The sequence below is a fragment of the Ranitomeya imitator genome, chromosome 1 (genome assembly GCF_032444005.1).
Source record: "Ranitomeya imitator isolate aRanImi1 chromosome 1, aRanImi1.pri, whole genome shotgun sequence".
NCBI classification, from domain to species: domain Eukaryota; kingdom Metazoa; phylum Chordata; class Amphibia; order Anura; family Dendrobatidae; genus Ranitomeya; species Ranitomeya imitator.
Window position 1 is genome coordinate 486,829,924 of NC_091282.1, and position 15,021 is coordinate 486,844,944.

Here is a 15,021-nt window from a genome sequence, read left to right on the forward strand (position 1 = left end):
CATTTGTGCCACTCATATTACAGATACGGACACATGGACACTGACATCTCCGCTACCGTTTTTTTCTGATGTCAGAAAAATCAGGACGTGTGAATCTGGCCTTAGGATATAACTTGGATGCTAGGTGTGTAAAATTGGATTGTACTCACTTGGAAAATGCATGACACTTGCATTACGCTCATCTGACTGTGTAGGAACTAACAAATCGCTAGTGTGACATATTGAGTATTTGCTTGCAGAAGTTTATGCAACGTTCTGCATTTCTTGACAGAAAAAATGCGTGTTTTGCCATGTTTTTTGGTGCGTTTTTGACACGGTTTTGTATGCATTTTTGTACTGCGATGAAGATAATCAAAGATATTTAATAAAAATTTTGGTGATGTAATTTCTTGATTGAACACCTTCTTTTACATTCTGATGCAGTAGCATCAGGGTAATGGGATTAGGGCTTGGTGTCAGCAGCTGTCATTGACACCAAGCCCTAAAGCCCCCGTCACATACAGCGAGATCGCTAGCGAGATCGCTGCTGAGTCACAAGTTTTGTGATGCAACAGCGATCTCAGTAGCGATCTCGCTATGTGTGACACGTAGCAGCGACCAGGCCCCTGCTGTGAGATCGCTGGTCGTGTCGGAATGGCCTGGACCGTTTTTTGATCGTTGAGGTCCCGCTGGGTAGCACACATCGCTGTATTTGACACCTTACCAACGACCTCGCTGACAGGACGTCCCATTGAATCGTCATGAAATAGCATCGTTGTACAGGTCGCTACAGGTCGCCGCATCGCTGCTGCGTCGTTGGTGAGATCTCACTGTTTGACATCTCACCAGCGACCACATAGCGACGCTTGAGCGATCCCTGACAGGTCGTATCGTTGTCGGAATCGCTCAAGCGTCGCTATGTGTGACGGGGCCTTAAGTTTAGGAATAAAAAGGTGTCAGCCAGACACCCTCATTACTAAGCTGGTAAGTAAACAAACGCATGTGGACACGCACACACACATGCGCACGGACACACTGTAACCAGCCTATGTAGGAACGTTAGCAGAATGAACCTACATAAGCTATAACCAAACAGCAACTGTTAATTTAAAAAAATAAAAATAAAAAAAAATTGTGTGGGCTCCCACGTAATTTTTATAACCAGCAGAGGGAAAGCTGACGCCTGAGGGATGATGTTAATATTCTGGGAAGGAGCAAATAGCCGTAAAATTTCCCAGGCTATTAATATCAGCTCACAGCTGTTTGCTTAGCCTTTACTTGATAGTTTACAGGGGGCCCCATAAAAATATTGACATAGGGTTCTCCTATAAAACCTAACTAGCAAAGACTAGGCAAACAGCTCCTTAACCCCTGTAGCTTTTTTTTTGTTTTCGTTTTTCACTCCTCTTCTTCCCAGAGCCATAACTTTTATATTTTTCCATCAATATGGCCAAGTGTGGGCTTGTGTTTTGTGGGACAAGTTGTACTTTTGAACAACACCATTGGTTTTACTATGTTGTGTACTAGAAAATGAGAAACAAATTCCAAGTGCTGTGAAATTGCAAAAAAGTGCAATCCTACACTTATTTTTTGTTTGGATTTTTTACTAGGTTCACTAAATGCTAAAACTGACCTGCCCTTATGATTATCCAGGTCATTGGGAGTTCATAGAAACCAAATATGTCTAGGTTCTTTTTTATCTAAGTGGTGAAAAAAAATTCAAAACTTTGTTAAAAAAAAAAATTGGGCAACTTTCCCATACCCGTAGCGTCTCTATTTTTTGTGATCTCTGGTTGTGTGAGGGCTTATTTTTTGAGATTTGAGCTGACATTTTTAATGATACCATTTTGATTCAGATATGATTTTTTGATGGCCCATTATTGCATTTTAATGCAATGTCAAGGCGACCAAAAAAATGTAATTTTGGCTCTTTGACTTTTTTTCTCGCTATGCCGTTTAGCAATTAGGTTAATCCTTTTTTAATTGATAGATCGGGTAATTCTGAACACGGCGATACCAAATATGTGTATGTTTGATTTTATTTTTATTGTTTTATTTTGAATCGGGCAAAAGGGGAGTGATTTGAACTTTCTTTAATTTTTCTATATTTTTCAAAAAAACTTTTTTTTTACTTTTGGCATGCTTCAATAGTCTCCATAAGAGACTGGAAGCTGCCGTAGCCCGATCGGCTCTGCTACATAGAAGCGATGTTCAGATCGCCTCTACATAGCAGATTTACTGACTTGCTATGAGCGCCGATCACTGGGTGGCGATCACCGTGAGCTGGCACTGACAACCATAGTGGTCTCCAGGAGACCTCAGGTTGCTATGCCAACACAATGGTGATGCGGGTCACTGGTATGTGTATTTCCGGCCCAATGGCCGGAAGTGCGATTTAAATGCTGCTATCAGTTTACCAGCGGCATTTAACTGGTTATTATCCGCAGGTGGATCGCGATTCCACCCGCGTCTATTGCAGGCACAGGTCAGCTGTTCAAAACAGCTGACGTGTCCTCAAAAAGATGTGGGTTCATGGCCGGAGCCCACATCAAAGGGAGGGAGACCGACATCGGCGTAAATGTATGCCCGATGTCGGTAAGGCATTAATAGCATACAAAGGGGCCATGGATATTTGCCCTCTCCAGACTAAAAACATCAGGTCTCAGCTGCCCCAGAAAAGGAGCACCTATAAGATACGCCAAATCTGGTGCTTAGCCTCGCTTTTCCCACTTGCCCTACAGTGGTGGCAAGTGGGGTAATGGTGGGGGGGTTGATGTCACCTTTGCATTGTCAGGTGATATGAAGCCCAAAGGTTAGAAATGGAGAGGTGTCTATAAGACGCCCCCATTACTAACCCTATAGTGATGAGAGAGGAGTCTCTCATCAGTTGGTGCCTGCTGACCTGTGGTAAGCTTTTTACCCCGGGTCACAGTATCTCTGCGGGGTCACGCTGATATCTGACAGCGTGACCCTGCAGAGCTCTGATGGTGGTAATGATCTACCAGTGGTAACGTTACCGCCAATCAGAACCACCACACCTGTGTTTCCCATACTGTCACAACTTGTGTTGTGTATACATTTGTTTTTGCCTCCCAGTGACTCTAATTTCATTTGGCTATAATTGGCGAATATTCGGTGATTAAGTTGACAAATATTGCAAATTCGGAAATCGTGAGCCGAACTGAATATTGAAATATTCACTTATCTCTACACCTCACCCTCCAAAAGAAATTCAGCAAATTCTCCATTCCCAAATCCAACTGCCCCCTCCCTTCTGAGCCCCACAGTGTACCCAAGCCACATGTTTGGCATTTCTGAAGCAATGAGAGCCTGCCTAACTTAAGGGTGCATGTCTACAGAAGCACGGGCTGGGCATAATGTACTGGTGACTGCAATGTACTGGTCACTACAGCGTACTGGTCACTACAATGGCAGTTTGCAATTTTCACTTGGCAGCATTCATTGCTGCTTGATTCTGGAAAATACCCATGGAGTCAAAATCATCACTATACCTGTTGATAAATTTCCAAAGGGGTATAATTTTTAAAATGGGGTCACTTGAGGGGGGATTCTGCCCTTCTAGTAATTACCGGTTCTGTATATGGAGTCCACAAACTGTTCTAGTAAAATCTGCGCTTTGGGAGGCAAATAGCACTCCATTCCTCCCGAGACGCTACGCATGGCTAAATTGTACTGTACACACATATGGGGTATGGGGTAATGCCACATTCAGTAGAAATTGTGGGACACATTATGGTGCCATGTTTACCCACTTCTTGTGTGAAAATTTAAAATCTGGGCTAAAACAAAATTTTGGTGGTAAAAATGTAGTTATTTTTCCTTCATGGCTCAATGTTATAAAATTATGTGACACACCTGTGTGTTATGATAGGCAATTCAGGAACACAATGTACATAGCGATCAGAGCACACACAGTGATCTGACTACAACCCAAAATAACAGAACGAGCTCTGAGACGTGGGAACTCTGTAGACCGCAATTCCTAATCCTCTCCAAACACAACTAGAGGCAGCTGTGGATTGCGCCTATCGCTCCCTATGCAACTCGGCACAGCCTGAGAAACTAACTAGCCTGAAGATAGAAAAATAAGCCTACCTTGCCTCAGAGAAATACCCCAAAGGAAAAGGCAGCCCCCCACATATAATGACTGTGAGTAAGATGAAACCAAACCAATCTAATCAGTTTTTATGAAGAGGTAAGCTATAGGCTGGACCACGGTGAGTCATTGGACGTGGTATATCTCGATTTTTCCAAAGCGTTTGATACCGTGCCACACAAGAGGTTGGTACACAAAATGAGAATGCTTGGTCTGGGGGAAAATGTGTGTAAATGGGTTAGTAACTGGCTTAGTGATAGAAAGCAGAGGGTGGTTATAAATGGTATAGTCTCTAACTGGGTCGCTGTGACCAGTGGGGTACCGCAGGGGTCGGTATTGGGACCTGTTCTCTTCAACATATTCATTAATGATCTGGTAGAAGGTTTACACAGTAAAATATCGATATTTGCAGATGATACAAAACTATGTAAAGCAGTTAATACAAGAGAAGATAGTATTCTGCTACAGATGGATCTAGATAAGTTGGAAACTTGGGCTGAAAGGTGGCAGATGAGGTTTAACAATGATAAATGTAAGGTTATACACATGGGAAGAAGGAATCAATATCACCATTACACACTGAATGGGAAACCACTGGGTAAATCTGACAGGGAGAAGGACTTGGGGATCCTAGTTAATGATAAACTTACCTGGAGCAGCCAGTGCCAGGCAGCAGCTGCCAAGGCAAACAGGATCATGGGGTGCATTAAAAGAGGTCTGGATACACATGATGAGAGCATTATACTGCCTCTGTACAAATCCCTAGTTAGACCGCACATGGAGTACTGTGTCCAGTTTTGGGCACCGGTGCTCAGGAAGGATATAATGGAACTAGAGAGAGTACAAAGGAGGGCAACAAAATTAATAAAGGGGATGGGAGAACTACAATACCCAGATAGATTAGCGAAATTAGGATTATTTAGTCTAGAAAAAAGACGACTGAGGGGCGATCTAATAACCATGTATAAGTATATAAGGGGACAATACAAATATCTCGCTGAGGATCTGTTTATACCAAGGAAGGTGACGGGCACAAGGGGGCATTCTTTGCGTCTGGAGGAGAGAAGGTTTTTCCACCAACATAGAAGAGGATTCTTTACTGTTAGGGCAGTGAGAATCTGGAATTGCTTGCCTGAGGAGGTGGTGATGGCGAACTCAGTCGAGGGGTTCAAGAGAGGCCTGGATGTCTTCCTGGAGCAGAACAATATTGTATCATACAATTATTAGGTTCTGTAGAAGGACGTAGATCTGGGGATTTATTATGATGGAATATAGGCTGAACTGGATGGACAAATGTCTTTTTTCGGCCTTACTAACTATGTTACTATGTTACTATGAAAAGACAAACGTAGGGATGAAGTAGATTCAGCAAAGTGAGGCCCGATATTCTAGACAGAACGAGGATAGGAAAGATAACTTTGCGGTCTACACAAAACCCTAAAGAAAACCACGCAAAGGGGGCAAAAAGACCCTCCGTACCGAACTAACGGCACGGAGGTACACCCCTTGCGTCCCAGAGCTTCCAGCAAAACAAATAGATAAGCTGGACAGAAAAAATAGCAACAAATAGCAAAGAAGCACTTAGCTATGCAGAGCAGCAGGCCACAGGAATGATCCAGAGAAACACAAGTCCAACACTGGAACATTGACAGGAAGCATGAATCAAAGCATTAGGTGGAGTTAAGTAGAGAAGCAGCTAACGACCTAACCAGATCACCTGAGGGAGGAAAATCAGAAGCTGCAGTACCACTTTCCTCCACAAACGGAAGCTCCCAGAGAGAATCAGCCGAAGTACCACTTGTGACCACAGGAGTGAACTCTGCCACAGAATTCACAACAGTACCCCCCCCTTGAGGAGGGGTCACCGAACCCTCACCAGAGCCCCCAGGCCGACCAGGATGAGCCACATGAAAGGCACGAACAAGATCGGGAGCATGGACATCAGAGGCAAAAACCCAGGAATTATCTTCCTGAGCATAACCCTTCCATTTAACCAGATACTGGAGTTTCCATCTTGAAACACGAGAATCCAAAATCTTCTCCACAATATACTCCAATTCCCCATCCACCAAAACCGGGGCAGGAGGGTCAACAGATGGAACCATAGGTGCCACGTATCTCCGCAACAATGACCTATGGAATACGTTATGTATGGAAAAAGAATCTGGGAGGGTCAGACGAAAAGACACAGGATTAAGAACCTCAGAAATCCTATACGGACCAATAAAACGAGGTTTAAACTTAGGAGAGGAAACCTTCATAGGAATATGACGAGAAGATAACCAAACCAGATCCCCAACACGAAGTCGGGGACCCACACGGCGTCTGCGATTAGCGAAAAGTTGAGCCTTCTCCTGGGACAAGGTCAAATTGTCCACTTAGTAAGAAGGAACATAAACCAGCTCACCCGTGATTCAGCAACCAAACCTCGGGAGCACGGACCCGCTGTGTCCAGGCGTGCAAGATCCAGAAAAAGAAAGAAATGTCCAGCTTCACCGAGTCCGTAAAAAAGCTTTTTCTTTATTAACAAACTTTGAACATGGAGGATACAGACTTCAGCACAACCATATGGGCAAGAATCTCAACGCGTTTCTGGAGACTAGGCTCCCTTAATCAAAAATTGTCCACTACCTGAGTCCAAATCTGCTGCAACCTGTCCACCACAGTATCCACACCAGGACAGTCCGAAGACTCAACCTGTCCTGAAGAGAAACGAGGATGGAACCCAGAATTGCAGAAAAACGGTGAAACCAGGGTAGCCGAGCTGGCCCGATTATTAAGGGCGAACTCAGCCAAAGGCAAAAAGGACACCCAGTCATCCTGATCAGCAGAAACAAAGCATCTCAGATATGTTTCCAAGGTCTGATTGGTTCGTTCGGTCTGGCCATTAGTCTGAGGATGGAAAGCCGAGGAAATAGACAAGTCAATGCCCATCCTACCACAAAAGGCTCGCCAAAACCTCGAAACAAACTGGGAACCTCTGTCAGAAACAATATTCTCTGGAATGCCATGCAAACGAACCACATGCTGGAAGAACAAAGGCACCAAATCAGAGGAGGAAGGCAATTTAGACAAGGGTACCAGATGGACCATCTTAGAAAAGCGATCACAGACCACCCAAATGACTGACATCTTTTGAGAAACGGGAAGGTCAGAAATAAAATCCATAGAGATATGTGTCCAAGGCCTCTTCGGGACCGGCAAAGGCAAAAGCAACCCACTGGCACGAGAACAGCAGGGCTTAGCCCGAGCACAAATCCCACAAGACTGCACAAAAGTACGCACATCCCTCGACAGAGACGGCCACCAAAAGGATCTAGCCACTAACTCTCTGGTACCAAAGATTCCAGGATGACCAGCCAACACCGAACAATGAAGTTCAGAGATAACTCTATTCGTCCACCTATCAGGGACAAACAGTTTCTCCGCTGGGCAACGATCAGGTTTATTAGCCTGAAATTTTTGCAGCACCCGCCGCAAATCAGGGGAGATGGCAGACACAATTACTCCTTCCTTGAGGATACCCGCCGGCTCAGATAAACCCGGAGAGTCGGGCACAAAACTCCTAGACAGAGCATCCGCCTTCACATTTTTAGAGCCCGGAAGGTACGAAATCACAAAGTCAAAACGGGCAAAAAACAACGACCAACGAGCTTGTCTAGGATTCAAGCGCTTGGCAGACTCGAGATAAGTCAAGTTCTTATGATCAGTCAATACCACCACGCGATGCTTAGCTCCTTCAAGCCAATGACGCCACTCCTCGAATGCCCACTTCATGGCCAGCAACTCTCGGTTGCCCACATCATAATTTCGCTCAGCAGGCGAAAACTTCCTGGAAAAGAAAGCGCATGGTTTCATCACTGAGCAATCAGAACCTCTCTGCGACAAAACAGCCCCTGCTCCAATCTCAGAAGCATCAACCTCGACCTGGAACGGAAGAGAAACATCTGGTTGACACAACACAAGGGCAGAAGAAAAACGACGCTTCAACTCTTGAAAAGCTTCCACAGCAGCAGAAGACCAATTGACCAAATCAGCACCCTTCTTGGTCAAATCGGTCAATGGTTTAGCAATACTAGAGAAATTGCAGATGAAGCGACGATAAAAATTAGCAAAGCCCAGGAACTTTTGCAGACTTTTCAGAGATGTCGGCTGAGTCCAATCATGGATGGCCTGGACCTTAACAGGATCCATCTCGATAGTAGAAGGGGAAAAGATGAACCCCAAAAATGAAACCTTCTGCACACCAAAGAGACACTTTGATCCCTTCACAAACAAAGAATTAGCACGCAGGACCTGAAAAACCGTTCTGACCTGCTTCACATGAGACTCCCAATCATCCGAGAAGATCAAAATGTCATCCAAGTACACAATCAGGAATTTATCCAGGTACTCTCGGAAGATGTCATGCATAAAGAACTGAAACACTGATGGAGCATTGGCAAGTCCGAACGGCATCACTAGATACTCAAAATGACCCTCGGGCGTATTAAATGCAGTTTTCCATTCATCGCCTTGCTTAATTCGCACCAGATTATACGCACCACGAAGATCTATCTTTGTGAACCAACTAGCCCCCTTAATCCGAGCAAACAGGTCAGATAACAATGGCAAGGGGTACTGAAATTTAACCGTGATCTTATTAAGAAGGCGGTAATCTATACAAGGTCTCAGCGAACCATCCTTCTTGGCTACAAAAAAGAACCCTGCTCCTAATGGTGACGATGACGGGCGAATATGCCCCTTCTCCAGGGATTCCTTCACATAACTGCGCATAGCGGTGTGCTCAGGTACGGATAAATTAAACAATCGACCTTTTGGGAATTTACTACCAGGAATCAAATTGATAGCACAATCACAATCCCTATGCGGAGGTAGGGTATCGGACTTGGGCTCATCAAATACATCCCGGTAATCAGACAAGAACTCTGGGACCTCAGAAGGGGTGGATGACGAAATTGACAGAAATGGAACATCACCATGTACCCCCTGTCAACCCCAGCTGGACACCGACATGGATTTCCAATCTAATACTGGATTATGGACTTGTAGCCATGGCAACCCCAACACGACCACATCATGCAGATTATGCAACACCAGAAAGCGAATATCCTCCTGATGTGCAGGAGCCATGCACATGGTCAGCTGGGTCCAGTACTGAGGCTTATTCTTGGCCAAAGGTGTAGCATCAATTCCTCTTAATGGAATAGGACACTGCAAGGGCTCCAAGAAAAACCCACAACGCTTAGCATAATCCAAGTCCATCAAATTCAGGGCAGCGCCCGAATCCACAAACGCCATGACAGAATATGATGACAAAGAGCATATCAAGGTAACGGACAGAAGAAATTTTGACTGTACTGTACCAATGGTGGCAAACCTAGCGAACCGCTTAGAGCGCTTAGGACAATCAGAAATGGCATGAGTGGAATCACCACAGTAGAAACACAGACCATTCAGATGTCTGTGTTCATGCCGTTCAACTCTGGACAAAGTCCTATCGCACTGCATAGGCTTAGGTTTAATCTCAGGTAATACCGCCAAATGGTGCACAGCTTTACGCTCACGCAAGCGTCGACCGATCTGAATGGCCAAAGACATAGATTCATTCAGACCATCAGGCATAGGAAATCCCACCATGACATCTTTAAGGGCTTCAGAGAGACCCTTTCTGAAAATCGCTGCGAGCGCAGCTTCATTCCATTGAGTGAGTACAGATCACTTTCTAAATTTCTGACAGTATACCTCTATCTCATCCTGACCCTGACACAAAGCCAGCAAATTTTTCTCTGCCTGATCCACTGAATTAGGCTCATCGTACAGCAATCCGAGCGCCAGGAAAAACGCATCAATATTACCCAATGCAGGATCTCCCGGCGCAAGGGAAAATGCCCAGTCTTGAGGGTCCCCACGCAAAAAAGAAATAATAATTCTCACTTGTTGAGCTGGGTCACCAGAGGAGTGAGGTTTCAAGGCCAAAAACAGCTTGCAATTATTTTTGAAATTCATAAACTTGACTCTATCACCAAAAAACAAATCAGGAATAGGAATTTTAGGTTCTAACATAGGCTTCTGAACCACCAAGTCTTGAATCTTTTGTACATTTATAACGAGATTATCCATTGAAGAGCACAGACCCTGAATATCCATGTCCACACCTGTGTCCTGAACCACCCAAATGTCTAGGGGAAAAAAAAGACAAAACACAGTGCAAAGGAAAAAAAATGGTCTCAGAACTTCTTTTTTCCCTCTATTGAGAAACATTAGTACTTTTGGCTTCCTGTACTGTTATGATAGGCAATTCAGGAACACAATGTACATAGCGATCAGAGCACACACAGTGATCTGACAACAACCTAAAATAACAGAACGAGCTCTGAGACGTGGGAACTCTGTAGACCGCAATTCTTAATCCTCTCCAAACACAACTAGAGGCAGCTGTGGATTGCGCCTATCGCTCCCTATGCAACTCGGCACAGCCTGAGAAACTAACTAGCCTGAAGATAGAAAAATAAGCCTACCTTGCCTCAGAGAAATACCCCAAAGGAAAAGGCAGCCCCCCACATATAATGACTGTGAGTAAGATGAAAAGACAAACGTAGGGATGAAGTAGATTCAGCAAAGTGAGGCCCGATATTCTAGACAGAACGAGGATAGGAAAGATAACTTTGTGGTCTACACAAAACCCTAAAGAAAACCACGCAAAGGGGGCAAAAAGACCCTCCGTACCGAACTAACGGCACGGAGGTACACCCCTTGCGTCCCAGAGCTTCCAGCAAAACAAATAGATAAGCTGGACAGAAAAAATAGCAACAAATAGCAAAGAAGCACTTAGCTATGCAGAGTAGCAGGCCACAGGAATGATCCAGAGAAACACAAGTCCAACACTGGAACATTGACAGGAAGCATGAATCAAAGCATTAGGTGGAGTTAAGTAGAGAAGCAGCTAACGACCTAACCAGATCACCTGAGGGAGGAAACTCAGAAGCTGCAGTACCACTTTCCTCCACAAACGGAAGCTCCCAGAGAGAATCAGCCGAAGTACCACTTGTGACCACAGGAGTGAACTCTGCCACAGAATTCACAACACCTGTGGTGTGAATATGATCACTGCACCCCTAGATGAATTCATTGAGAAGTTTGTGAAATGGGGTCATTTATGGAGGGTTCTGCTGTTCTGTCACCTTATGGGCTCTCCCAGTGGGTCATGGCACTTGCAAACCATAACGGTAAAATCTGCACCATAGTATGGCGCTCCTTCCCTTCTGAGCTTTGCACTATGCCTGAAAAGAATTTCCTGATTATATAGGATATTGTCGCACTCAAGAAAAAATGGACTTCAGTTTGTTGCCAAAAAAATCCCTAATAGCCATTAGAAAATTTAAAAACTTGGGGCTAAAACAACATTTTAGTGGTAAAAATGTAATTTACTCTTTCTTCACCGCTCAATGGTATAAAACTTTGTGAGTCACATGTAGCATCAATATGATCATTGCACGCCTAGATGAATTCAATGGGGTGTGTAATTTCTAAAATGAGTTCACACATGGGGGGTTTCTGTTGTTCTGGCACCTCAGGGGCTCTGCCAATGTGACATGGCAGCCACAAACCACTCATTCAAAATCTTAACTCCAATATGGCACCTCTTCCCTTCTGAGCTTTGCACTGTACCTCAAAATTAGTATTTTCCCACATATGTGGTATCAGCCTACTCAGGCGAAAATTGACCATAAAATTTGTTGTGCAATTTCTCCTGTTACCCTTATGAAAATGTAAAATTTGGGGCCAAAATAACATTTTTGTGGGGAAAATGTGATTTTATTATTTTTACAGCACAACGTTATAAACTTCTGTGAAGCACCTGGTGGTTCCAGGTGCTCACCACACATCTAAATACATTCCTTAAGGGGTCTAGTTTCCTAATTGGGGTTAATTGTTGGGGTTTACACTGTTAGGCATATCAGGGGCTCTCCAAACAGGACATTATGTCTGCTAATGTTACATTAAAAATTAAAAGACGCTCCTTCCTTTCCGAGCCCTGCCATGCGCCCAATCAGTAGTTTTCTCCGTCATATGTGGTGTCAGCGTACTCAGGAGAAATTGCACAACAAATTGCAAGGTGCAATTTCTCCTGTTACCCTTATGAAAAGGCAACATTTGGGGCTAAAAACATATTTGTGGCTGAAATGTGATTTTTTTAAATTTTCATAGCTCAACGTTATAAATGTCTCTGAAGCACTTGAGGGTTCAGTGTGCTCACTATACATCTAGATCAGTTCCCTGTGGAGTCTACTTTCCAAAATGACCAATAGAGAACCTTGTGCACTACTAAGGAAGGTGCTGTAGTAGATCCCACACCATGAAGTAATACAAAATAAACTAGACACTCAACTTAAGGATGAATTTTTTGACTTTTTATGTAGTCAAGGCAAAACGTTTCGGCCGCATCTGGCTTTTATCAATTACAAACTATACAGGAGTGTCAGGGATTCATGGGAATCCTGTGGATTTTAGTGAGGCACGTCTCGGTATGGTCACTTTCACAAGAGTATGGGGTGTCTAAAGGGGGAAAAAAAACAATGGTAAACAAGGCAGGGGACCTGAATGTGCACACGTGCCTGGGGAAAGACGCAGCATGTGTGAAATATTTTATTATTATATTCAATTTTCTTAAAGGAGCTTTCCACTTTGAACATCATCAATGCCAATCTTAAAGGGAAGGTGACAGAAAAAAGACTCGCACATCCAAACTAGTGTGAATAGGTGCATACCAGGAGCAGCTACCTCCATACATAAATATACAAAAAAGGTTGCACTCTATCGTGCAAAAGCATGTCTAATATGAAATATATGAAATATGAATAGCAAAATGGCTTTTGAACATTAGGAAAATATTTAAGAGACGCTTTGCACAGAATTTGATATAATCAAATAGTGTGAGCCCATCAACCAATCGTCAAGGTGGTCTCATAAAACTGATGGTTCCCTGATCTCCCTGTCCAAATGTGAACACTTACCGAAGGCCAATGTCTGTATGCCTGGGTGAATGTGGACACCTCTGTTCAGTAAAGCCTACATATGGGTTGACCGGGACAAAGTGTGATGAGATGCAAATAAAAACCACATGGTGATGGGAGGAGTGCGCAGTGTGCGCTATGTTAGCTGACTGACTGCGCACTCCTCCCATCACCATGTGGTTTTTAATTGCATCTCATCACACTTGGTCCCGGTCAACCCATATGTAGGCTTTACTGAACAGAGGTGTCCACATTCACCTAGGCATACAGACATTGGCCTTCGGTAAGTGTTCACATTTGGACAGGGAGATCAGGGACCCATCAGTTTTATGAGACCACCTTGACGATTGGTTGATGGGCTCACACTATTTGATTATATCAAATTCTGTGCAAAGCGTCTCTTAAATATTTTCCTAATGTTCAAAAGCCATTTTGCTATTCATATTTCATATATTTCATATTAGACATGCTTTTGCACGATAGAGTGCAACCTTTTTTGTATATTAAAGGGAAGGTGCCACCAGTTTTCTTGTATTTTGTTTTTTTGTGAAATTAATGCAAACATTTCTATATGAAAAATATTATATATTTTTCTACAAATATACATATTTACCACTAGGGGGAGCATTTTCCGTTTTAGACCTCAAGCAGCTATAGTAAGATTTAGCAGCTCTGCCCCAGGGATATTAGACCACCCAATAGGGGAGGGAAATGGTGATGTCAGCAGTTACTGCCCCAACAGTAAGAATGAAGAGCAGCATCACAGGGCAGAGCCATTTTGTGTGTGACTGCCCTGTGACCTGCTATCACCAGCAGTTACTGCAGCGGAGTCACAGCGTGTTTACAGAGGAGCAGAAGACAGTGGGCTCAGCAGAATCTGGACCCCAGAAGAGTAAAGACATGTGGTGTGCATGGAGCAGCATTAGGAGCTGTGTGGGAGCTCCAGCTCTGCAGTGAATGGCCAGGCATTATGGAGGGAGGGGAGAGATGCATTGTATGGCTAAGGCCGGGGTCACACTAGACCGTAATACGGACGAGTGCAATGCGATAAAAAATCGCATAGCACTCCTCGTCCCAATGTTAATCTATGGGGCAGCTCCCATCATCCGATATTTTCTCGGCCGTATTCAGGATCCGAGTGAAATCGCAGCATGCTGCGATTGTCAGCGTATCTCGGCCGAGAATCGCCAATGAAAGTCTATGGGGGTGAGAAAAAATAGCACAGCACACGGACCATCAGTGTGACTTGTGAGAAATTCTCAGGCATTGGGCAGGTGACAGGAAAGGCTCAGCCATTATTTGCTCATTTTGCAAGTGTGTGAGAAAATCTCACCATACGGATGTCACACGGATGTCACACGGATCATTGGATGCGAGAAAATCGCATCCTCGCACTGCACACGGATCACTGTTTTGGTAACATTTGTGCGATTCTCGTCCATCAAAAACGGACCTTTTTTTATACGTTGTGTGTGTCCCCGGCCTAAGAGTGACTGATGGGAGAGAAAGAGACGTGAAGTATGATGAGTGAGACACATATGGAGTGTGATGGGGAGATACACCTTGAGGCTGTGTGCACACGTTCAGGATTTTTCGCATTTTTTTGCGTTTGTTCGCTATAAAAATGCGATAAAAACTATTTAAAAATGCATACATATGCATCCCATCATTTATAATGCATTCCGCAATTTTTGTGCATATGTTGCGTTTTTTCTGGGGAAAAAACGCATCGCAGTAAAAAACGCAACATGTTCTGCGCATGTCGTGTCTCCTCCTTTGATGTGGGCTCCGGCGCTGAGCCCACATCAAAGTCACGACATGTCGGCTGTTTTGTACAGCTGACATGTGCACGCAATAGCGTCAGGATGGTCACCATAGAGGTCCTTGAGACCTCTATAGCTACTGATG